The sequence below is a fragment of the Trachypithecus francoisi genome, unplaced genomic scaffold (assembly GCF_009764315.1).
Source record: "Trachypithecus francoisi isolate TF-2019V2 unplaced genomic scaffold, Tfra_2.0 Lachesis_group5, whole genome shotgun sequence".
NCBI classification, from domain to species: Eukaryota; Metazoa; Chordata; class Mammalia; order Primates; family Cercopithecidae; genus Trachypithecus; species Trachypithecus francoisi.
Window position 1 is genome coordinate 7,549,129 of NW_022681470.1, and position 27,322 is coordinate 7,576,450.

At 37.0% G+C, this 27,322-nt stretch overlaps 1 protein-coding gene and 1 pseudogene across 7 annotated transcripts in view; one reads left to right on the plus strand and one right to left on the minus strand.

Annotated features, from left to right (window-relative positions):
* RGS7 (regulator of G protein signaling 7) overlaps window positions 1–27,322 on the plus strand; it is a 588,990-nt gene that overhangs the window by 449,269 nt on the left and 112,399 nt on the right. The gene's annotated exons all lie outside the window — the stretch shown is intronic.
* LOC117074780 lies at window positions 5,067–6,051 on the minus strand (annotated as a pseudogene).

Genomic DNA, 27,322 nt, shown 5'->3' on the forward strand with positions numbered 1-27,322 from the left:
AATAGAGCTACCATTCATCCCAGCAATCCCATTACTAGCTATATATTCAAAGGAAAATAAATCATTCTACCAAAAAGACATGTGCACTTGTATGTTCATCACAGCACTATTCACAACAGCAAAGACATGAAATCAACTTAGGTGCCCATCAATGGTATATTGAATAAAGAAAATCTGACATTTAATTTACACAGTGGCATTTAATTTACCATGGAATACTACACAGCCATGAAAAAGAGTGAAATTATGTCCTTTGCAGCAACATAGATACAGCTGGAGGCCATTATCTGAAGCAAATTAGCACAAGAAAAGAAAACCAAATACCACATGTTCTCACTTATAAAAGGGAGCTAAACATTAGGGAGACATGGACGTAAGGATGAGAGCAGTAGACAATGGGGGGTTTTGTAGGGGGGAATGATGGAGAGGTGCAAAGGCTGAAAAAGTACCTATTGGAGACTTTGCTCACTACCTGGATGTTGGGATCAGTCATACCCCAAAGCTCAGCATCATGCAATATACCCATGTAACAAACCTGCGTATGTACCCCCTGAATCTAAACTAAACATTAAAAATAGTATTTTAAAGAAAGAAATGAGAACAAATGGAACGATGTCTTTAGGCTGGCTCCTTTCAAGGGTTGAATCTCTAATGTCCAAATAGGATTTTAACTCCAAGAAATTGAAATGCCCAATAAAGACAGGAGCCTCCCCTGTACTTACTTGTTTGACTCATCTCACCCATCACACCCAATTCCTAGTTCATTTGATATTTTGTCCATTTGAACTTTTTGCATTGATTTTTCTTTTTTTCAAATATTGCACTAAAATATTATTTATTTTGATTTTTATTTTTTCAAATATTGCATTAAGGTATTATTTATTTTGATTACCGAGTTTTTTGACACTCCCATAGATTTTGCACCTGAGGTGACCGCATCACTCACGCCATCCTAGTGGTAAGACAATTAATATTACATTTCGTTCTTGGGCTGGCTCAAAAGACCTTAATGACAATGTAGATTTTGTCAAGATCGTGGTAACCACATTAATTTTTGAAGTGAATTAAATTTTGGATTTGAAGGACAAAGAACATTTAGCCAGAAAAAACATATATTTAGTATGGAAGGGAGAGATGTGTGTGGGAGAGATACAGACTTTTCTGTTATGTATGGCAAAACCAACATATGACAGTTGCAGAAGGAACATTTGTTCCCCACATAAGAACCTCCCAATGTAAACAATTAAAGTCATTCAAAACATCACATTATCTTGTAGGGTGATGATTTATGCCTCAGTAAATATTCAACCGAAGGCCTGTCTTTTCTCTAGTATGTTGTGAAGGTTTTCAGACCCATGGCGAGAGATCGTACTTAGTGCCCCTAAACAACTAGACAAGATGAAGTTCTACTTGCCAAAACCATACTAAAGTAATAATAAAAGGATATTGAGAATGAATATATCTTTCATACATGATAATAACAGGCCAGCAAAAAGAAAGTATTCTAGTTGGCTAACCACAGCAATTGTAGGCTGACATAAAATAATTATAGCAGCTTTGGGATAAATAGTGCTTTTTCCTTCAGGGACAGATTTTAAGTTGGTCAGTTACCATTGGTAGAAATCTTGCCGTATCCAAAGTTTTGCTTTGGGGAAGAGATGACAAGGAACTTAGGATCGGCTAAAGAGATCAAATACATGGTGAACTAATTTAAAAGAATTTTGAAATAAACACATAAAACAAAACCAAATTATTAGCCTATATGACTTTAGAACTGTGTCTTGAACCTTGAATAGCTGATAAAGTAACAGTGCCTTAAATATCTGCATACTCCGTTAATAATTCCATTATCTATAATATTAGATAACTGAGAATTTAAGATATTGGGAAAAATGAAAGAACTTCATTTTTCTAAAAGTAGATATTATTCTTTTCTTTATCTAAAACATTGCAGTGCTTTCAAATATACCCATTCCATCAACACAAGTTGTGTGTGTGTGTTTTTTCATCTGGATTCCCTTTGGCATTTAATTTAGACAGTTACATGTTTTATAAGAACTTTAAGAGGGCCTCTACAGTTCTATTTTACTGTCCTCTAAAGAACTTTCCAAGCCTTTGTCATTCACTTTTAATGAATCCATCCCTGCATGCCTGTTTTTGAAGCCAGGTGTTAGTGGCTCCTAAAATCATGTTCTAGGGAACAGAGTTTTAAAAATTAATAGACTTCATGTGTTTTAGAGAAGCTCAAGGTTTACAGAAAATTAAACAAAATATGCAGAGAGTTCCAATAAAATGCCTCAATACCACCTATACTTTCCCCTGTAATGAAAAACTTACCATAATATGGTACATTTGTTACATTTAATGAGCCAAGATTAATACATAATTGTTAACAAAACTCCATAGTTTATATCAGGGTTGATTATTTGTGTTATACATTCTGTGGGTGTTCAGAAATGTATAACATTTATCCACCATTTAGTTTTACTACCCTAAAAATTCTTTGTGTTCTGCCTATTTATCCATATCCCTGCCCCAACCCCTGGCAACCACTTATCTTTTTACCATCTCCATAGTTTTACCTTTTACAGAATGTCATAGGGTTGGAGTTACACAGTGTAGAGCCTTTTCTTCTTTCACTTAACAAGATTCGTTATAGTTTCTCCATGTCTTTGCATGGCACGATATTTCATTGCTTTTTATCACTGAATATTCCATTGTATGAATATACCACAGTTTATCCAGTCACCCATTGAAGAACATCTTAATTGATTCCACATATGGCAATTACAAATGGAGCTGCTAGAAACCTTCATGTACAGATTTTTTTTGAAGACATAAGTTTCCAATTCATTTGAGTAAATACCTAGGAAAGTGGATCATGTGGTAAGAGAATATTTAGCTTTGTGAGAAACTTCCAGTCTTCCAAAGTGACTACACTATTTTGCATTCCCACTAGCAATGAATGCAAATTCCTGTTGCTCCACATCCTCACCAGCATTTAGTATTTTCAATGTTTTGGTTTTTAGCCATTTAATAGATATGGTATCTCATTGTTATTTAAATTTACAATTCTCTAATAGCATATGATATTGAGCACCTTTTCACATGCATATTTGCCAAGTGTATATCTTCTTCATTGAGATTTCTGTTCAGATATTATATTTTGCCCATTTTTTAATTGGGTTGTTTTCTTATTGTTGAATTCTAACAGTTCCTTGTATATTGTGGATACCAGTGCTTTATCAGATATGTTTTGCAAAAATTTTCCCCCAGTCTGTAGTTTGTCTTTCATTGTCTTAATGGTATATTTAAAAGAATTGAAATTTTAAATTTTAATAAAATCCAACTTATAATTTTTTCTCATAAATTGTGCTTTTGATGTTGTGTCTAAAAAGTCTTTGCCAAACTCAAGGTCACCTAGATTTTCTCCTATGTTATACTCTAAAGGTTTTATAGTTTCACAGTTTATTTTAGGTCTATAATCTAAAAGTTAATTTTTGTGAAATTTGTAAAATCTGGAGTCTATATTCATTTTTTTGCCTGTAGAGGTCTAGTTGTTCCAGCACCATTTTTTGAAATGGATCTTCTCTGCATTCGATTACCTTTTCTACCTTGTCCGAGTCTCTTCCTGAAATCTCTATTCTACTTCCTTGATTAATTTTTTCTATTCTTTTGCCAATACCACACCACCTCAATTATTATAGATTTATAGTAAGTTTTGAAGTTTGATAGTGTCAACTCCCTGTCATTGTATTTCTTTAGTGCTATGTTGTCTAATTTGGGTCTTTTGCTTTCCACTTAAACTTTGGAATCAGTTTGCCAATATCCTCAAAATATGCTAGGATTTATATTGAGATTGCATTGAATTCACAGGTCAAGTTGGAAAGAACTCACATATTTACAATATTGAGTCTTCTTATCCACATATTTGGTGTATCTTTCCATTGATTTTGATCTTTGACTTCTTTTAAAAGAATTTTGTACTCTTATTAATATATATCTTCTGCATACTTTGTTAGGTGTACGTCTAAGTTTTGCTGCTTATGTAAATAGTATTGTGTTTTGAAATTCACATTTCAATTTTTCGTTGCTGGTACATAGGAAAACCACTTTTTTTGTATTCTGCAACTTTGCTGTGATCACTTAGTTTTAAGAGTTTTTTGTTGTTTCTTTGGGATCTTCTACATAGACAAACATGTCTTCCTGAACAAAGATGTATTTCATCCTTTTCAAACTGTATACCTTTTATTTCTTTTTCTTGTCGTATTGTACTGGCAAATAGGAGTAGTGAGAGGGGACATTCTTGCATTTTTCCAGATTTTAGTGGGAAAGCATCTAGTTTCTTTTTTTTCAAGAGAATTAAATCGTTTATTGATTACACATGATAATGGATGATACACAAGCTTCATTCCCCATCTGTAATTTTATCTGGTACCATTATTCTATTTAGTATATGGTATAAGATGTGCCAACACTCATTTTTATAACCCATAATTTCATGATTTTGCTTGGGTAATCCTTTTTACTGGTGAACTCCATTCAGGTCACAACAGTAACTATCAGTTCAATTATACCAAGGTTTCTGAAGACAATGGCTTCTCCACCCCAGCAGGTTGTATATAAATTCCACACAGAACCTGGCATCACCCTGAAGGAATTCTAACTTCACACTGTTGGGGGAAATTTACCAAGATGGCCTCGGAGCAGACTAACTTTACACAGCACATGATAAAAAAAAAAAAAAAAGACATTTATTCAGCATCACAATCAGACTATTACATTTAGCAATCAACAGCGTGGGTGCAAAAAAAAAAAACTACATTAAAACGTTTTGTTGAAATGCTTTACACTTTCCACAGAACAGAAACCTATTATACAATTAGTCACAAATACAGTCCTCGAGTTTTTTGCCCATACACATGAGTATTTGTCTAAAACATGTCTTCTGTGTAGCAGCTAGGTGCTGCCACCACTGTGCTTGACCGAGTTCACAAATCTTTGGTAACCTGTAGCTTCCCTGTCACTTCTCTGACTCTCCTCTTCTGCTAAGCTTTGTTTCCTAATTAAAATATTCTGCCACTGCTGTAACTACTGCTGTTACTGGAACTGCCATAGCCACCTTGGTTTTGTGGTTTGACAAAGTATTGACTTCCATCACCACAGAGGCCAGAGCTTCTACCTCCAAAGTTTCCTCCCTTTATGGATCCAAAATGTGAAGACTGATTGTTGTAATTGCCAAAATCATTGTAGCTTCCACCACCTCCAAAATTGCTTCCATCATTACCAAATCCATTATAGCCATCCCCACTGCCACCAGATCTACCACCACCACGGCTGCCACCAAAGTCACCATGACCACCGACGTTTCCCCCACAACCACTGACGTTTCCCCCATGACCAAAGTTGTCATTCCCACTGAAACCACCTCCACGATCACCACCGAAGTTTCCAGAACCACTTCAACCTCTTTGGCTGGATGAAGCACTAGCCATCTCTTGCTTTGACAGGACTTTTCCTAACTTCACAGTTGTGACCATTCACAGTATGGTATTTCTGAATGACGGTCTTATCCACGGAGTCATGGTCATCAAAGGTTACAAAGGCAAAAGTCCCTTTTCTTGCCACTGCCTCGGTCAGTCATGATTTCAATCCCTTCAATTTTTCCATCCTGTTCAAAATAATCTCTTAGGTGATGTTCTTCTGTGCCTTCTTTAATGCCACCAACAAATTTATTTTTCACAGTTAAGTGGGCACCTGGTCTTTGAGAATCTTCTCTTGAGACAGCTCTTTTTGGTTCCACAACTCTCCCATCCACTTGTGTGGCCTTCCACTCATGGCCGCATCCCCATTCTCCACGGTGGCCTATGTGACAAACCCAAAGCCCATGGAGCACTTGGTGTTGGAATCTCTCATTACCACACAGTCGGTGAGCATTCCCCATTGCTCAAAATGACTCCTCAGTCTCTCATCAGTTATTTCAAAGCTCAGCCCTCCAGGGAAGAGCTTCCTCAGCTGTTCGGGCTCTTTAGGAGACTCTGACTTAGGCATGAGGGCAGAGAGAAGAGAGACTTTTCATTTTGTACTATTTTAGCTGTAGGTTTTTTTGTAGGCTTTTTTTAAAAATCAAGTTGGGAACATTCCCCTATATTTCTAGTTTACTAAGGGTTTTTATCATGACTCGGTGCTAGATTTTGTCAAATGATTTCTCTGCATGTGTTGATATGATTGCGTGATTTTTCTTTAGCCTGTTGACGTGATGGGTTAGATTAATTGATGTACAAATTGTCAACCATCCTGCATACATGGAAAAAATATCACCTGGTCATGATGTAAAATATTGTATACATTGTTGGATATAATATGCCAATATTTTGTTGGTGGTTTTGCATCTATGTTTATGAGGGGTATTGGTCTGTAGTCTTCCTTTTTGGTAATGTCTTTTTATGGTTTTGGTATTAGAGTAATGCTGGCCTTGTAGAATTAGTTAGAAAATATTCCTCCGCTTCTATTTTCTGGAAGAGGTTGTACGGAGTATTATTTCTTCCTCAAATGTTTGGTAGAATTCCCCAGTGAAGTTATCCGGGCTTGGTGGTAAGTTGTTATTGTTGATTCAATTTCTTCAGTAAATACAAGCCTATTTAGATCATCTATTTCTCCTAGTATGTGTTTTGGTAGATTGTATCTTTCAAAAACTTGGTTCATTTTACCTAAGTTATCAAATTTGTGGGGTAGAGTTGTTCATAATATTCTTTTACTATTTTTAGGATAAAGAACATCAGTAATGATGGCCTCCTTTTCAGTTATTGTACTAGCAATTGGTGTCTTCTTTTTTGTTTTTTCTTAATTAGCCCAGCTAGAGCCTCATCAATATTAATTGTTTTAAGCAACCAGATTTTGGTTTCATTTAATTTCTCTACTGATTTTCAATTTTATTGATTTCTGCTCTGATTTTTATTATTTGTTTTCTTCTATTTGGTTTAGATTTAATTTGCTTTTGTTCTTCTAGTTTTCTGAGATGGGAATTTAGATTATTGATTTTAGATCTTTCTTTATTCTAATGTATGCATTCAATTTCCCTCAAGACGCTGCTTTCACTACATCCTGTGAATTTTGATAAAATGTGCTTTGATTTTCATTTAGCTTGAAATTCTTTAAATTTTCTCCTGAGACTTTTTCTTTGGTCCGTGTGTTATTTATAAGTGTATTGTTTAATTTCTAGGTACTTTGAGATTTTCCAGCTATCTTTCTATTGTTGATTTCTAGTTTAATTCTGTTGTTTGAGATCATGCTTTGAAAGATTTCTACTCTTTTACATTTTTAAGGTGTGTCTTATGACCCAGAATGTGGTCTATCTTGGTGCATGTCATGAGAACTTGAGATGATTATAGACTCTGCTGCCATTGCATTAATTATTCTATAAATGGCCATTAAATTCAGCTGATTGATGGTGCTGCTCAGTTTGATTCTGTCCTTCCTGATTTTCTGCTGCTAGATCTGTCAGCCACAGATATATGTGTGTTGAAGCCTCCAATGATAGTAATTATTCATCCATTTCTCTTTGTAATCTGTCAGTTTTTACCTCAAGTATTTTGATGATCTGTTGTTAAGCATATGCACATTAAAGGTTGTTATGTCTTCGTGGAGAATTGAACCCTCTATTGTTACACGATAAAATCACTTTATCCCTGAAAATCTTTTTTAGAGCCTTTGTCTGAAATTAATTTATCTAATCTAGCTTTATTTTGATTAATTTTAGCACGGCGTATCTTTCCTCATCCTTTAACTTAATCTATCTGTGTCTTTGTATTTAAAGCGAGTTTCTTCTGAACAGAATATAGTTGGTTCTCTTATATCCACTCTGATAGTCCCTGTCTTTTACTTGATGTATATCATTCACATTTAAAGTGATTATTGATATAGTTGGTTTAATATCTGTAACTGTTACATTAATGTTTATAACTGTTTTTTATTAGTTTCCTTTTGGCTTCCTGTCTCTTTCTGCCTTCTCTGATTTTAAATGAACATTGTGTATAATTCTGTTTTCTCTTTTTGCCCAGTATCAATAATTCCTTTGAAATGTTTTAAGGTTTTTCTAGAGTTTGCACTATACATTCACAATGAATCCAAGTCCATTTTTAGAAACACTGTACACTTAACATATAATGCAAGCATCCCATAACAGAGTATTCATACTTTCTCCTGTTTATCTCTTACAATATTGCTGTCATTCCTTTCCTTTAGGGTATAACTGAATACATTGTTGCTGGTATCATTGTGAATACATTTTTATTCATCAGATCAATTAAGAAATTTTTTATAAAGAGATTTTGTTTGACCTTCCTTTATTCCTTCTCTAATAGTCTTCCTTTCTTTCTGTAGTTTCAACCTATTGTCATTCTCCCTTTTTCTGAAGAACTGTTTTTAAACATTCTTTTCAAGGCAGGTCTTTTATCAACGAATTCTCTCAGTTTTTGTTTGTCTAAGAAAGTCTTTATTTTCCCTTCACTTTTGATAATTCCACGAAATACTGAATTCTAGGTTAATGGGTTTTTTTCTTTAGAGACTTTCAATCTATCACCCCACTCTCCTCTTGCTTGTATGGTTTCTGATGTGAAATTCAAAGCAGTTATTAGATTTTTTTTCTCTCCAGGTAAGTCTTCCCTCACCCCATCCACCCTTGTTCCTTTCAAGATTTCTCTTCATGCTTGGTTCTCTGAAGTGAAAATATGATACGGCTGTGGTTGCTCTGATACTTATCATGTTTGGTGGTGTTTGAGTTTCCTGGTTGTATGTCTTGGTGGATTCATTTACTAGAGCCGCCATAACAAAATATAACAGACTGTATGGCTTAAGCAATAGAAATTTATTCTCTCGTCAATAAAAGTGAGGGTAGAAGTGTTGTGGATACTGGAAGTGCAAGAACAAGGTGCTGGCAGGATTGATTTCTCTTGAGGCTCTCTCCTTGGCTTTCAGAAGGCCACCTTCCCCTGTGTCCTCACATGGCCTTTTCTCTGTCTAGGCCCATCTCCTGAGTCTTTTCCTCTTAGAAGGACATCAGTCATATTGGATTAGGACCTCACCCTTATGACCTCATGTGACCTTAATTGCCTGTTTAATGACTTAATACAGCCACATTCTGAGGTTACTGGGAGTTAGGGCTTTGACATAAGTTGAGGATGGGGGAACAGGAGGACACAATTAAGCTCATAACACTATATATCTATCATTAACTGGGGGAAAATTTCAGTTATTATTGCTTCAAATATGCCTTCTGTTCTTTTCTCTTTTTCTTCTCTGATTTTCCCATTACATGTAATGCCTTTTATATTAAAATTACCCCCACAGTTCTTAGACATTCTGTTCTGTCTTTTCTCTCTCTCTCTCTCTCTCTCTCTCTCTCTCTCTCTCTCTCTCTCTCTATTTTATTTTATTTTTTGGACAGTGTCTCGCTCTGTCACCCAGGCTGAAGAGCAATGGCATGATCTTGGCTCACTGCAACCTCTGCCTCATGAGTTCTAGCAATTCTCATGCTCAGCCTCCTTCATAGCTGGTATTACAAGCATGCACCACCATGCACTAATTTTTTTTTTCATATTTTTAGTAAACACAGGGTTTCACCATGTTGGCCAGGCTGGTCTTGAACTCCTGGCCTCAAGTGATCAGCCCGCCTTGGCCTCCCAAAGTGCTGGGATTACAACATGAGCCACGGCGCCTGACATGTCCTCTCTTTTTTATGTATTTCTTTCTCTTTATATTTCAGTTTGAAGTTTCTATTGACACATGTCCAAACTCTACTGATTCTTTCCTCAGTTGTGTCCAGTCTATTGAACTAATTTTTCGTTCTTCATTTCTATTACAATGGTTTTGATTTCTTGAATTTCATCATAGTTCCTTTTAATTTCAGGTCTGATGATTCCCATATATTTTCCATATTTAGTCTGGTTCTCATGCTTACTCTGACTCCTCCAACTATGTTTTTCGTCGTTTAGTGTGCCTGGGAATTTTTGTTGTTGTTGACAGTAGGATGTGATGTACTAAATAAATGAGGCATACAGGCCATTAGTGTGAGGGTTTATGTTTATCTGGCTAGGAACTGAGCTGTGTTTGCTGTTTGCTGTAGCTAGAGGCTGTAGAGGCTAACATCCCCTCTGATGTCCTTGTTTTTATTCCCCGCTGTTGTCTTTGGGTTTTCCTAGAAACTTCTCCTTAAATAAGGTATGGGTCATGCAGTTCTTTCCGTCGCATTCATCTGTTATTATACAGGAGCCCTATGGCATTGTGGTAAGGTGCAGAGGAAGGGGGATGCTTTGTGTAATCTGATGATTAGGACTCAGCCCCACAGTGAGCCTCCACCCCTGGGCCATGATCTCCACATGTGCTTCTTAGGTTTTGGGGCTTTTCCTCTTTAGGTGCAGTGGGAAGGATAGAGGGGTTGGAGTTGGGTATTTACCTACTCCCAGGTGGTATAGACTCTGCTATAATCTCAGTCTGTTGGGCTCTGGGTAATATAGTTTCTTTTGAGACAGGCTGTTGTTTAGAAGAGCAGAGTGACTGGGTGTATTTCAGAATGGTTACTATTTTCCTCTCCATTGTTGGAAGCATCAGGAAATTTCTCCCTGAACCTCACTGTGCAAACCTAGTAGGGCTCCTGGAAGTAAAAGTCACAAATGTGTGGTAGCCCCCTTAAAACTGCTCCCTGATCCTCAAAGGAGTTTTTAATGCTCTAATTAATCCACACTGAGCCTCAAACAACTAGTCAGTTGCAATTTAAGTTTTTCTATCCCAAGGCTGGTTTTCCCAAAGCTTTCTGTTACGCTAGGTCATGATTCTCTGTACATTTCTGTCTTTTTCTGCGATCATGGGGCCAATGGTTTGCCCTCTGACATCAATGCTCTGAGGGAATCTAAGAGGAATTGTTGGTTTTTACTTCTTCAATTTTTTTCTTTGTGAGGTTGGAGGGGAGGGATGACTTTCAAGCTCCTTAAATGCCAGAGCAGACTCCAGAGAGCAGATTTTTGCAAGGGAAAGAAGGATAAACAAAGCATGACTATGTTGTTTTTATTTATTTATTTTGTTTCTGCTTTTCTTTCTTTTTTACAACCCCTTCGGTATTTCTACATGGAATAGTCTCTGAGTCAACCTCTGAGAGTAATAGGATACCTAAAGCTGTTTGCTTCTTCTCCATGAGTTCTCCCTTTCCAATGAGCTTTGGAAAGTATCTGAAATCCAGTCATTAGTGTCATGGAAAATGCCTCTTTTGAGGTATTTTCCCCCTTGGTTTCCCTTTAGCTTTGGAGCTGCTGTGAAACAGAAAAGGAGAGAAACCTGGCACTCTCAATTGGCAGGGCGTGGATGAAAGGAGAGAGAAATAAAATAAGATTGTATTTATCTAAGCAGAATGCTAATAAGACTTGCATGTTTTTAAACTTTATACATTTTCTACCATCAACCTGTAAAGAACAAAATTAGAATGTTAATGTTCCAATGTTTATTCTCAAAGTTATCATAATCGATGAGTAGTTTCTAAATTGATGTGCTCTGGAACAAGATCAGAGATAGATCCAGGAAGAAAAATAAAACATTACATCTTACCAGGAATATCTCATCATCATTCAAAATTACAGATGCTCTGGGATAACTGAAATTTTAAAGCACAAAATAAGCAACATTAAAAATATCCACTGATTCAGCCAAATTGCAGCAGTGTAGTCTCCTAATTTGTGAAAGTGATGGACTTTCATATAACTTCCTTAATAAAAAGAAGAGCCATATTTTTTGTATTTATTTTTGATTACTGATGGAGTTACATAGGGTGGTATTGGTATCACAGGTTTTAAACAAATATTCACCATAAACTAATTTTAGCAAAAATGAACAACAACAAAACCCATGTACCTAATATGACAGTGAGAACCAACTCATTGTGTAAGACTATTTATTAAAAGGAGCTAAAACATTTAAGGCATCTTAAAAATGAAAATGATGACCCAAAGTATTCTGTTCCTTTCAAAACTATTCCAAGTTTTTGTCATTTCAAAACACAGAACTTCCTGATGAAATGTGTAAGTCATTAAAAGTTCTGGCTTTTACCTTATTTATACAAGGACTAAAACATCTGATTTACTCTCTTACCCAAATTTTTACCTGTAGGTATGTATGTGTATGAATAGTGCACGTGCATATAAATGTGTTATATGCATACTTGCATCATGCATACATACAAAATAAAGTCATTCACATGGAGATTAAAATATTCTGAAGCATGGTTTCTGTAAAATAAAATTAAAGCCATATTAATATGTTTGGGATGTAGCCCTGGTTTATAATCTAATTCTCTAGAAATGCTCTCTGTTGTAGTAAAAATAGCTTCACATATTAACTGAGCCACCAGCTTGGAAGTGTTTTGCTGGTTGTCTCCCCGAATGCTGAAGCAAGCCTGCTGAGATTAATTCCTACCAACCTGTGCTACTGATTTCTGGTTTGGCACCTTCCTCCCCGTGAGTATGCAGGCTTGTAGTCTTTTCATCTAAACCCATCAGCAAAGATATGAAAAGAGAAATAGAAAATATTTGATAGCAATAGATATTTAAACATGCCTAATTAGTATCTGTATTATTTTGTGTCTTTACATTATTACTCATATAGTATACAGGAAAAAAAAATTCCATTAATGAAAACAGAATATGCATATGTAAATATATATATTTATTTATATATAAAAAATTATGTGTGTGTGTGTGTGTGTGTGTTGGGAGTGAGGGAGGAATGATTGCTTTATGTATAAAGCCCAAAATTGGAAGCTTTGAAATTCATCACAATTTGAACTCAGCAAAAGAAGCAATGTGCTTGCCAAGAAGGAACTAGTTCTAAAGCCTTTACAAGTCACTAGAATATTTTGAGGATTGCCCATCTCTCACGTGCATTATGGTTCACTGTTTCTTGAAGTGTGACCCTGACTTGCCTGTGATGATGGGGATGATGTTGAAGTACAGATTACTGGCCTCTTTCCCAACCAGTTAAATCTGGGCTCGAGCTCAAGCATTGACATTATTAATAGGTTCTTCCAGATGTACATTAAGGTGGAAAACCCATTATATATTTAGCTTACTCAGGCAAATTAATTTGATATTTGCATTTCTGGTGGTCTGTACTTTTTGACTCATTTTAAATGGTTACTCCTGCTTGTCCAACTACATTTTAAATAATAGTATATCAGAAATTGGAATAATACTTAACAGCTTACATCACACCTTTACATGCATTATCTGATTTAATCCCTTACAGAAAATCTTTTTTTTTTGATGGAGTCTCGCTCGGAGTCTCACTGTGTCGCCCAGGTTGGAGTGCACTGGTGCGATCTCAGCTCACTGCAACCTCTGCCTCCCAGGTTCATGCCATTCTCCTGCCTCAGCCTCCCGAGTAGCTGGGACTACAGGCACCCGCCACCATGCTTGGCTAATTTTTTCTATTTTTAGTAGAGACGGGGTTTCACTACGTTAGCCAGGATGGTCTCGATCTCCTGACCTCGTGATCAGCCTTCCAAAGTGTTGGGATTATAGGCATGAGCCACCGCGCCCGGCCAGAAAATCTTTGAAGTCCAGTAAGTCATACTCTACAAGTGAAAATCACAGTCAGATAGATAGAGGACCTACCCTATGACTAAAAACAATAGAGCCGGGATTGGAACCGAAGGTTTCTGATTGGGTTTTATGCTTTTCTCACTCCATCAGACTTGTCTTACATTCATGCTCCACTGGGCATGAGTGTTTTTCAGTTGGATTTCCATACCATTGTTGTGTTTACAAGACTTACAGATAACTGGAATTTTAGCTATATGCACCCAGTATGCAGTGGCTATCCAATTCTAAAGTAAAGACAAGATATCGGTGTTGGACAGAAAGATTTTTGAGTCACTAGAGTCAGGCTATAGTTAAAGCCATGGTTGTGGATGAGATCATTCAGAGAGGACATATAGACTGAGAGAAAAAGAGGGCCCAAGTTGGAACCTAGAGAACTTTAATATGTAAGAAGAAATCACCAGAAGAAGAACCAAAGAGAGAAAACGAGAGATGTAGGGAGATCAGATGTCAGGGAGAGGATGGGAACTGAAGGAGCCAACGTGGCAGTAAGCTTGCACTGCTTTCCCAAATATTTGGCAATGAAATGAGAGAGGGATGGATGGATGGATGGATAAGGGGGAAAAGAGAAAGAGAAAGAACCTGCTTATAGGATGGAAATGATGCTGAGTCAGTGATATGGTGTTCAGTATGGAAGGGAGTTGGATTTATTTGGGAATTAAAGGGAAGCTTCAATGAAAGGAGAGAGATTGAGAGAAAGACAATCAGTGCATCTGACACAGATGTTTAGCTTTGGCCCAGGATACAGTAGGAATGAACAAGAGAATTCTTTTTAAAAAATTTTTTTAATTGGCTGGGCACAGTGGCTCAGGCCTGTAATCCCAGCACTTTGGGAGGCCAAGGCAGGTGGATCACACTCTGGCCTGGCCAACATAGCAAAACCCCATCTCTACTAAAAATACAAAAATCAGTTGGGCATTGTGGCGCACACTTGTAATTCCAGCTACTCGGGAGGCTGAGGCATGAGAATCCCCTTGAAGCTGGGAGGCAGAGGTTGCAGTGAGCCAAGATCACACCACTGCACTCCAGCCTGGGCGACAGAGTGAGACTCTGTCTCAAAAACAAAATTGATTGACACATAATAGTTGTACCTATTTATAGGGTACGTAGTGATGTTGCAATACATATAATGTATGGTGATTAGATCAGGGTAATTAGCATATTCATTATCTCAAACACTATTATTTCTTTGTGCTGGGAACATTCAGTATCCTCTTCGTAGCTCTTTGAAATCATGTATTATTGTTGAACTTATTCCTCCTATCTAGCTCTAAATTTCTATCCTTTAACAAACCTCCCCCTAACCCCTCTTCCCCCTACCTATCCCAGCCTCTAGTTTCCTCTGTTCTACTTTTTGCTTCTGTAAGATCAACTATCTTTTAGCTTCTACATATGAGTGAGAACATGTGTTATTTAACTTTCTATTTCCGGCTTATTTCACCTACCATAATGTCCTCTGGTTTCAAGGGCCAAATGCCCCACATTGATTTACATACAAACCACGTTCCATTGAACTTTGACGATAGAGTACGTCACACCTGACAGCAGCAAGAACTTTTGAGGAACTGAACCTCAAGTATCTGTATATATACAAAAGAATTTCTTTCCTTAAAAAAATGTTTAAAATATGTTCAGGGATAAAGACAAGATATAAAAATACAAAAGCAAACACAAAACAAAACCAAATATCAAAACTTTCCGAAAGAACCACAAACGGAAGGGACAGAGGAGCACATCTGCTGCACTTTAATAAAGCAGAACTACCGATGCTTAATACACTCACTGAAGTGACTGAACACCCAGGTGGCTCAGTGTTTAATTTAACGGTCAGTTGCAATACACAGATGGCTGCACTGAGAAGTCGGTGGTCGAAGCTGTGCCTCCCAACTGCAAGTGCCAGAGCATTCGCCAGTAGCACCCAGAACAGGACACCCTAATTCTTTAGACAGCAAAAGGTCAAGTCAACTGTGTCAAGAGCCAGAGAAATACTTGATATTCTTAAATGCATTTCTATTGTAGTTAATACATTATGTGACAAAAACCTGGCTATCTAGATCTGTTGACCCTACTACTTCTATTGTAGTCCAAGCCTTTCATAACTGTATCTCCTTGTGCTCTGTAAGCCAGCCTTGCAAATTGGACCATAGTTTTCCATCACTGCTATCATTTACAGCTGAGTTTCAAAGACGTCTGGTTATGACACTTTTAGGTAGGGTAAAAGATTCCATGGCTGTGTTATCTTACTCTAGGTAAGTTTTAGGTAGAGAAAGTAACTAGTGATAATAATAAAGTGACACCATACAAGCAAAATTGTAGACTAGGGGTGTGAATATACAAGGAAAGCAGACATATTTGTTTCAGAAGATGGAATATGGATAAGTCACATTTGTACTATAAAGTATACATATTTTATTGGTGAAATAATTGGAAGTTTATAGTCTAGAAATGTCATTGATGCAAATATGCCTCACTGCACTGTATGGGATTCACCAAACAACTTGTAGCAGACTAAATTGATGAGGCTGACATAAACATAAATATTCAACTTACAGTCATGAACATCAGTCTCTGAAAATCATGACCAACTCAAAACAACACTGAGGAGCAGTAATAAAACATCCTCTTGGAATAGAAAATGACTGGCATCCCAATCATCCAAGGACGTGTGCATTCACAACTTTGTGATTCTGCTGAGTATGATGTGACCGTCAGACTTTCTAGGAAAGTCTGAATTACAGGCCTCAGGAAATGTTATTAACAAAGCGAATTTGGTTCCTGCGTTCCAAATGTTAGCATAACCTTTTTGCATATTGTTTCCCCACTTCCTGAAGGAATCATCTGCAGCCCTGGGCTGTTTTCTAGTCCTAAGAGCAGAGGACTTCAGGTCTTTCTTTGAGAATCACAGATTTAGGTGGCTTGTTTGCATTAACAAACTTTCCTAGTCCCAATTCCTTGGGTAAACCAAGCAGTCCTCCTAGTTTTCTTGTGAATTAATTAAATCAGGTAAGCAGGTACCTTTTTCAAGTGACAATAGAAGCACTTAAAGGATAATAATTCTGGTCATTCACAGGTGTGGGAGAAATTACTTTGGAACCTGAGTGGCCTTCTGTCTTAGGTGGAGCTTTTACTTGGCAGGGAGGGAGTAGAAGGGAGGTAGAGGGTTTTGACAGTGTCAGTGTAAGAGCGAAACTCCCCTTTATGTAAATGTAGGCTGAAGAACTGCAGGAAAGACATTCATTCATTCATTTATGTGGGCTTAAGAACTACAGGAAGTGCATTTATTTTGTTGAAAGTTTTTCTAAAGAAAAAGTTAACCATGGTGGCCATGGTAAAAACAAAAACTGTTCTGACTTTGTAAGGAGACTCTTTAAAAATCAAAGAATGGAAGGGAAAGTTTAAAAAAATAAATAAAAGAATACCATGGGTAAGATTATTTATAATTTAAATCAAAACTAATGGCATGTATTTTATGAATCAGCAGTCTTATTTCACGAAAATTCCATTTTCTCAAGTCTAGCAGTTAAGACTGACAAGATGCCGCGTTTAACTTGGCAACTGTGTCAACAGGGGATGCCTTAGCTTCTCATTGCTTCAATATTGAGGCGCGAGGGGAAACAGAACATTGCTCACTTGTTATAGGATAAGATTTAGTTTTTGATCAAACATTGAAGTTATCTCAACGTGGGATGTTTAGAGACAGGGCCTTTCACTAACACCCTAGGCGGTAAACATTCTACCTCTGCTGCATCCCTTGTTGGGGAACAGCTTTTTGTGCTATTTCTGAAACAACAATACTGCTTTTAAGCTCAAGTGACCTGCCAAAAAAATTCTTTCATTAAAACTTGCTTAAAAGCAAACACATATCTAAGTTCATCTTTTCCTTGAGCAAAGAAGGAGTAGGGGAACTTTTGTATTTTATTTCTGCATTCTCTTAACAGAAGGGAGATTTATACTATTTTGTTTATAAGATTTATACTAGTATATTTTAAATATACTATTTTATTCTCCCGAACAAGGCAGAATAAACCTGAGGAACCCTAACCATGTCTTGACATTTTTTCAGGTATGACAATTGCATACACTAAAACGTTGCCCCAGGATGTCAAGGTCAGTGTTAAACCTTGACTTCCGGCCGGGCGCGGTGGCTCAAGCCTGTAATCCCAGCACTTTGGGAGGCCGAGATGGGTGGATCACGAGGTTAGGAGATCGAGACCATCCTGGCTAACACGGTGAAACCCCGTCTCTACTAAAAATACAAAAAACTAGCCGGGCGAGGTGGCGGGCGCCTGTAGTCCCAGCTACTCCGGAGGCTGAGGCAGGAGAATGGCGTGAACCCGGGAGGCGGAGCTTGCAGTGAGCTGAGATCCAGCCACTGCACTCCAGCCTGGGCGACAGAGCAAGACTCCGTCTCAAAAAAAAAAAAAAAAAAAAAAAAAAAAAAAAAAAAAAAAAACCTTGACTTCCTTTAGTCATGGAATGTCAGAGCTGGAGGGAATCTAAGGGGTCATCCCATTCAACAGTTTCAGGTAAAGGTGAGGCAGCCAAGGTCCAGAGAGCTACAGGAATCACCAAGCCAAGATCACACCTCTCCTTCCTGGCCAAGTTTAGAATACACTAAAAAGTTAGATAAGTAGGAAGATGCCTGAATCCTTCCTTAGAGTATTTAACAAAGATTTTCTATAACTTATTCTTAAGTGGCTGTACCTTTTCTCGGGCTCTTAAGTATGCCAAATGTGTTACACCATTGTATTTCTAGCTTTGTTATGGGACAAATTTTGTGAAGCTGTGTTTTATGTGATTGACCTGAGCTATGCTTTTTTGCTAAGTTTGAGGTGTCAGGTTCTTGTTAAAGAGGTTCCTCTTTGAGTCAAGAAATGTTTTTCTAAGGCAGCCCAGTGCCCTGCTGTTGCTTTCTGGTTTCTTTGCAAAGCTTTGTCCGGCTTCCAGCTGTTATAATAAAAGCAACGATGATAACACATTGTACTCCTAGATCACTGTGCTATTTGTCAAGGTCCAGTGCTATACCACAGGTTGGATTCCCTGGAGGAAGGCAGAAATGGCAAGGCTTGCAAAGACTGATTATACCTATTTCTACTTTAGGCCTGTTTTTCTAGCTTGGAAAAGAAAAATGTCTTTGCTTAGGTTATACAGAGGACCTAGAATTCCTCTGCCCAAGTGACTATTTCAATTCTTGGTTCAAACCACCAGATGAAACGCTCTAGAGTTCAATGTGTCAAGAGTGACGTCTGGGAATGGAGTCACCAGCACACTATTTTGCAATTGCTGAGTGCGCACTGAAGGTTAAATCCTGCCCAAAGGCTGGTGCAGTACCCTGGGAGGGCATTTAATGATGTCCCTGTGCAGGCTATCCAAAGCACAGATACGCAGACACAGGAGGAGTTATCAAAGAGAATAGTTTCACCACCTCTTTCCAGAGTGATTAATACAGCCTTGTTGTGAACTTCATAGATATTTGCTTAGAGTTCCTAGTCTCCATCCGGTGTTACTATGCCTCAAGCCACTGTAGCGAAAATACTTTCAGAGGATTGCCCGGCTAAAACCAGTGTGGCAATATGGGTGGTAGGACTATGCCTGGTGGATGCTGTGAGATGGAACCTGGGAAATTAGTAGGTCCAGATTCAAAGCCCCAACTAGCATGTTCACTGATTAATTTCATATCATAACTGACATGACCAATATTTAAAATGCACATATGCAAATACTTGTTGAGCATCTAGTCATGTGCAAGGCATTCTGTTCATGCAGTGGCGGGAGTAGAGGTAAGATCCCTGGTCCACGTCATCTTAGAGCCAAGGAGAGGAAACAGGTAGAGTCCAAACACAAGCTTTACACTTCAGCGTAGCTCCAGCATGACCTTCCCCGATGACTAATTCTTTACGCAGAAATACATTTGCTCAGGACTTGAACTCTACGCTCCAGCCCTTCCACTGAGTGCCCTGAGTGCATACCATTTTCCCATTCCTTCTGTCTGATCCACCGGGAAGAATATAAGTTTTGGAATCAGACTAACTAGGCTTCATATCCTGGCTCAGCAATTAATAGTCGACACCTTGTGTCAATGACTTCACTTTTTTGAGACTTGGTGTTCTCAGTTGTGGTTGGGTGTAAAATGGAATCTGATTTTGAGACCCCATTTTATACCCAATCACACATAGTTACTCAGTCAATAGTTTCCTCCCTTCCTCTCTCTGCCTACCTATCACTGCTTCTTTCTGGTTCTTCTATTCTATTGAAGATATTGCAAAATCTTTGTCAGTAACAAGGGTTCTTTTACATATTCTTCATTATGTTTGACATATATCATGTTAACGAGGCAGACGGGTAAGAAAATGAGGGTTGCAGTCAGTTATTGCTGGATTCATGGAACATAAGATTTTTTTTTTCTGACTTCCTAAAAAAATATGGCAAGAACCAATTAACATACAGTGCTGTGGCAACAGTCTTAAGTGGATTTTGATTTGCAAATCATATTATTCTTGTCTTAAAATATCTTCATTGGTTTCCTTGGAAACTTTAAGTTGATTTTAAGGTGTGCATTGTAAGTTTCAAAGTTTATAACCATAGTGACATGGATCATTTTAGCATCTCCTGGTCTTTTTTTATTTTTTGTACCCTGAACTGGCAAAAGTGTTAGCTACTGGTAATTTTTAAGGGCAAGCAGCCTATAATGCTTTAGAATCATGTATGATGCTTGTGTATTTAGCCATGCCTGAAACATTGAAAATACTGTGTGTTGTGAACTGAAATTGAAAAGGATCTGAATTGTCCCTTATTCAACATTTTAAAAATATGTTTATATCCATATACCTATATTCTTCTTCTGTGGACTAAGGATAATGTCCAGTATCATCCAGCTTGCTTGGCTAATGATCAATATTCTGTGCTTGGCAATTCATATAAAATTTCCAGACCTTCTTTGCCAGCAGCCATTGAAAGAACAGTTTCATTTATCCCATAAACATGAAATAGAGAAAAAGTACTCTTTCAAAGCAGGTTTTCTAAATTTAGATTTCTGTTGATTAATCCCTCTAGGCAATTTGAGAGAGACAGAGGAAGAAAGAGAGAGAGAATAAATGCTATCCTTTTACAAAACTGCAGGTGACAAGCATGTATTTCAATAAAAATACAAAACTTATGGCTCTAAATAAACTTACTCCAAAATTGCATAAGAAAATAAGTTAATTTTATTCTCACATTTGTGTGTGTGTGTGTGTGTGTGTTGAAGATGAGCTATTACACATAGACCATACACAAAATGCAGCAGAGTGTTCTTTAAGAAATGTCAAAGCTTTGTAACACTCCCAGTCCTGATCTTTTCTGGGAGAAGGTATTATATTACTCACTTATAGTTCACATATTTAATTATCTTAATTTTAAATTTTCAATGAATTTTATTCTTTTCTCCATCCTGACTCTCTCCTCCCAAAAACAAGGAATGACTTATGTTGTGTCTTGGAACTAAAAGAAGCCAAAACTTAAAATTTACTTACCTGAAATGAAGATGAGAATGCAGAGTAGTAACAGATGCCACCTTTGTAATTAAAAGCTATCTTAGTTCATTTAGTGTTGCTATGAAGGAATAGCTGACTCTGGGTAATTTATAAAGAAAAGAGGTTTATTTGGCTCACAGTTCTGCAGACTGTACAAGAAGCATGGCACTCAGCATCTGCTTCTGGTGAGGGCCTCAGGCTGCTTCCTCTCATGGTAGAAGGTGAGGGGAGCTGACATGTGCAGAGATCACATTGCAAGAGAGGAAGCACAAGTGAGGTGGGAAAGTGCAAGGCTCTTTTTAACAGCCAGCTCTCGTGGTTGCTAAAAAGAGAACTCCCTCATTACCGCTAGGATAGCACCAAGCCATTCGTGAGGGATCTGCCCCCATGACCCAAACACCTCCCATTAGGCCCCACCACCATCATGGGGATCAAATTTCAGCATGAGGCTTGGAGGGGTCAGATATCTAAACCATAGCAAAAGCCAAATATTGCAAAATCTTGGACTCATCATAGGAAGATCAGCATTGTTGTGGGGAAAATAACTAGGCCAGTTCTGCCAACTGTAATTATCTATAATTATTTATTTTTAATATGTAATTAACATATCATTGATATAAGTATATTATTCTTCCCACTAATGAATAGGCAATAACCCTTAAGTGACCAAGTAGATTTGTGCTGTCCAACAGGGGAGCCATTAATTACATATGACTATTTAAATTTAAATATTACTTAAATTAAATTAAAAATTCTGTTCCTTCATCACCTAGTCATATTTCAAGTGCTCTATAGCCACATGTGGCTAATGGCTACCATATTGGACCGCACAGACATACCACATTTCCGTTATCACAGAAAGTTCTAGCAGACAGCACTGATGAGCAAATTTTCTGGCCTACTTCGATATATTTGTTTCCTCTTGTTTTTGACAGCTGATTCTTTGTTGCATAACCCATGTTCTCATCACTCATAATTCTATGCAGCATGGTCTTGAAAAGTTTTAACTCTGCCTTTATGATTACTTAAACTTTGCTATCAGAACACCAACATGTTTTTCTTACATTTTTATTATAAAAGCAATTTTTATTCCCTGTAGAAAATTTTCAAAGTATGGGAAGAAAATACAAGATAACCTAAAATTACCTAGGAATTATTAGCATTTCTAAAATTATAGTATGTTGCATTTTGCTACTTTTAAACACATATACATATTTTTCAAAATACAATTGTATGTCTTATTGTTTGCTTGATAATATGTTATGATAAGTTACTAATATCATATAATTCTCTACAAAAACATTGTTTTAATAGTTGCTTAACATTCTGTCATTTAGATGTCCCATAGTTGTTTAAATATTTAGTTTTTTTTCCTAGTTTCTCCCTATTGTAAACAAACCAGTAATTGACCATCTTGGAATCAAGTAATTGCATTTGTCTGATTTAAACACCAGCCTGGGCAACATAGTGGAAGTTTGTCTGTATTTTTAAAAAATAAAAATATATGAGCATATATGGCAGTTGAATAGAAGGGACAGCATCAAACATTGGAAACATCCTGTCTTTCTGGTTTTGTGGCTTAAAATGTGACCCAGGGCTCATGCATATAATCATGTCCTAAAATTTCCCTGTTAAAGGTACAAAGAAATGTAATGATAGTGTACTCCAGAAGAAAAAAAAAGAAATAACAACAGTAGCCAAATAAAATATATTTATTTTAAATTAACATTTTATTTTAGCATCTTTAGCAAAATATTACCATGAGACTAGCTCTTCACAGCAAAAGTTCTATAGTAAGTAGAGATACGTCTAAACGGTTATAATGCTTCTTATTTGTAGTTTTTCATAGTTTAAACTCAACCAATTGTTTACAAAAGCATACTTTTCTATATCATTGACAAGAAATATTAGATTTTTACCTCCCTGATTTTTTTAGTAGTTTGCATTTGAAATAGTTTTCAACTAAGACCTCTGTCTTACCAATTGATTGAATTTATGGAAACTATTTTGTGGGACAACTTCCTAAGGGAAAGCAGCCTTTCTGATGAATAAAATCTGGAGAGAAAAACATCTCAATGGCTCTATTGACCCTTAACATAAAGGGTTGTCATAAAACAAATGCCCTATTTCTTTAGACACAAAGAAATGGTGGCTAAAAATGTAACAATACATTACTAGGCGTATCAGAAAAAATCTATAACTAGATGTGAGAAGCAAAGAATGAATTTAAATGAAGAGTGATAAGTCTGAAAGCCTGCAGAGGTCTGGGAGAATACTGGATTTAATATTCCACTAAGAGTGGGGATGAGGAGTAATGCTCCCTAAGTGACAGTGAACATGACTTGGAGACCATACATAGTGAGGGGCAGTGACTGAGACCCCAGAAGAAAGACAGGACCTCAACGTCAAGCTGTTATAACTATGCCAGCCAAGCCAGGGAAGCAATCAGGAAGTGCAAGGAAAACAAGTTAGTATCTTAGGAGAAGTAAAATCCCAGGCTTGTGGTATGCATAAGTATGATGTCAGGAATCACCAAGCCAATAAATAAACATAAAAACTGGCTTCAGGCTTTCGAGCCCTTGGAATACTTGGTGTGGTAGGTTATTCTTGCATTGCTATAAATACCTGAGACTGGGCAATTTATAAATAAAAGAGGTTTAATTGGCTCATGGTTCTGCAGGCCGTACAGGAAGCATGGTGCTGGCATCTGCTTGGCTTCTGGTGAAGCCTCAGAGAGCTTTCAATCATGGTGGAAGGTGAAAAGAGAACAAGCATGTCACATAGTGCAGGAGTAAGCAGGAGAGAGAGTGAGGGGGAAGGGCTACACACTTTTAGATGACCGGATCTCATGAGAACTCACTATCATGTGACGGCCCCAAGCCATGACGGATTGTTCCATCCCCATGGTCCAAACACCTCCCACCAGGCCCCATCTCTGGCATTGAGGATTACAATTCAACATGAAATTTGGGTAGGGACAAATATCCAAACTATATCATCTGGGAAAGTAAAGCTACAATTGCTATAGAACATTGTTTCCTAGTCCACTGCACATGGAAATCCATAAGAAAACCTATTCTGATGAAGGTGAGCTAGCAACGAAAATGAGAAACCACCCAAGAAAACACTATATCATAAAGAAAAGTAAACAGATGGACAAGAAATTTATGTTAGAATAATCTAAATAATATTTTGAGACCATTAAAATGATGTAAAATTACCCACAACCTGCCCCCCGCAAATGATATAAGAGAGCTAGATAATATTAGAAAAAAAATCAGGAAAAAATCCAGGAAGATTTGATAAACAACCAAAGAGTCCTTGTAATAATACAAATATTATATAAATAAATATGGTCATTATAATTAAAACCTCAATGCACAAGTAAATTGGAAGAAAGATCTAGAATGCTGCACAGTTGCATAAGGAGATGGAAAACATGGGAGAGAGGTTAAAAGGCATAGAGAAAAGTATGTTAGACCCAGAAGAGAACACATTAGAGGGGTTTCAGTAGGAGAGCAGAAGAAACAAGCAGTATTTACTGAAATCATAGTTGAGGTAGTTTTTAGAACTGAACAAGGACATAATCCTCAAATTTTGAAAGACGCTGAGTGCTAGTTACAGTTGGTGAAAATTTAAAGTCTACCAATAGATGCACCTCCCCAAACTGAAGAAAGTCAAGGAAAAAGAGATTTTACTTTTATAAAGGAGGAGTTTAAAGCAGCAAAAGAAGAAATACATATCCTATCTTCAAAAGTGTATAAGCACTCATGAAGGTCAGAAATGAAGAAGAGTTTCAAGGCACTGAGAGAAAATATCAGTTAACCTAAAATTGTAGAGGCAGATATGATATTATTTAAATTTGACAACCAATATTGAAGGAGTTTTCCATTCATAGACCATCACTAAGAGATCTACTACAGATAGCCTTCTATAAGAAGGAAATTACACCAAGAAAAAAGAATGAGATTCGAGAAGCAGTTCAGAAAAAAGAAATTGATAACTGCCCAAAGAAGCAGTGATTGTTTTAAAATGCTTAATTTTGGAGTTTAAGTCAAAGTGGAATTAACATGACAGACAACGATAATATATCAGTTATGAAAACCTCTTCAATCTCATATGCTTAATAACTTTTAGTCCCACTCAAAATAATTAAAACTTTCAAGGAAGAAATTGCAATGGAAATTGCAAAATGGAACTGGGTTTCATTTTCCTCTGTGGGTATTCACAGAACTTTATAAGTTGTTCAGTGGAACGATAGATTTAAGGGACTATATATTCTCAAGTTTGGGAGTTTTTTTTTTTTTTAATGCAGTCTTTCTAAGCATCATGAAGATTTTTCTATTAAGGGAAGGCTCTTATATCATTTCAGATAGAAGGATATTAAGATCTATTCCTAAATAATTTTCAGAGAAATGTGGTTAAATACTGGTTTTTAAATACTATGGGAGAAATATGCCTGGTTTAACATAAGCTAAATGAATCAGGGAAGAGAAAGAAAATTAACTCCTGTCAAGGTCTTACCTATAAAAACTCACCTGCTGCTTTACTTAAAAGCAAAATTATTTTCTTAAAGATTTCTTTATCGCACTATTCGTTATTAATGGATTTATCTTGAGATGCAATGGATAAGACAGTCAAAGTAAAACTGAGTCATGTAGAAAGTTTGTGGCTAGGTTAACACTCAAGCCCCTTTAAGACTCAACAACCGTATCACCAGTTTAGCAAAGCCTTCTTCGACTTTCACTGGCCCCACAGTAGTTGGTGGTCATGAGAACTGGGTCAGTCAGCTGTCTGTTTCACTGGATTGATCCTCTTGGGATTTCAAGAACTACATCTTATTTATCTTAGTGTTCCCAGTTCCCAGGACAATACTTATCACTTAACTAAATATTCAAAAAGATGTATCGAGTGAATGAATAAATGAATATTCTTGATTCTTGAAATTTAGTATGTGATCTAGTTGCAAAACATTTAGCTCTAAAGACACCAACTATCTATACTCAAATTGATAGTCACAAGCAAAATCTTACAGAAATAATTGAACAGAGTTTAATTGAGCAAAGAACGATTTCTAAATCAGGCAGCCCCAAATCAGAAAAGGTTCAGAGAGACTGTGGTTGAAAAAGATTTATGGACAGAAAACAGAACACAGCTCACGGAAAACAGAAGTGAAGAAAAGAAACAGCCAGATTGGTTCAGCTTGACATTTTCCTTATTTGACACAGTTTCAACCGTGAGCTGCCTTTGATTGACCAAAACTCAGTGATTGGTACAAGAGCAGGTTATAGTCTGTTTACACACACAGTTAGGTTCCAGTGTATTATGTATGGAGAAACTTCTAGGCCCAACTTAAAATACGTAAGAAGACAGCTTTAGGCTCAACTTAACAACGTAAGAAAAAAAACGTAGGGCTGTGAAAAGCAACATTTTAGATGACCATTTCTGAATTTCGTTGAGGAGCTTTATGCTTGCCCTACAGGGCTCTTGGCTTGGGAGAATATTGACCACTTACTTCCATAGCTTGAAATTGCAGTCAAGTGAGCATACAAAAAAATAGCCCTTGTTCTAGAACCTCTAGAGATATTTCAAGGAACATAATTGTAAGATGTCAAAAATACATCAAAATTTCCAGATGATGAAAGCAATTTAGAATCCTTGGTTTTAATTTCATATTCTAAAAGGACACGTCATTGCTAGGGGCCTCAGAAGAGAACGCAAGCAAAGTAAATAAGAGAAACATAAGATATTCTAAGAGAACCATTAGCATAGAGTTATGTGATACATTATACATACTCTTATTTAATTAACTTACGTGCACACTAAATAAGGAAGCAGTGTGAGGAATTAAAGCCATAAACTGCCACCCCGGGGCAGTATCTTGCTCAGTGATGAAGATCCTCCCATCTTCTCAGAGTCTCTGGGGTCTTCTCAGAACTTTTTGCCCTAAAACCTCTATTCCAGCCCTGGCTCTGTCACTTTCTAGCTCTGAAAACTGTCACCAAATCCTTTTCCATTTTGAGCCTTACATTTCACATCTAGTAAGAAAGCAACAAATTAAATGTACAGTTCTTTTAACTCACATCACTACTCTGAACTTTACAGGAGGTAACATATGTGGAAGTGTCTGACACACTAAATTTGAATTGCAAAGTCATGGGGGTTATCCAC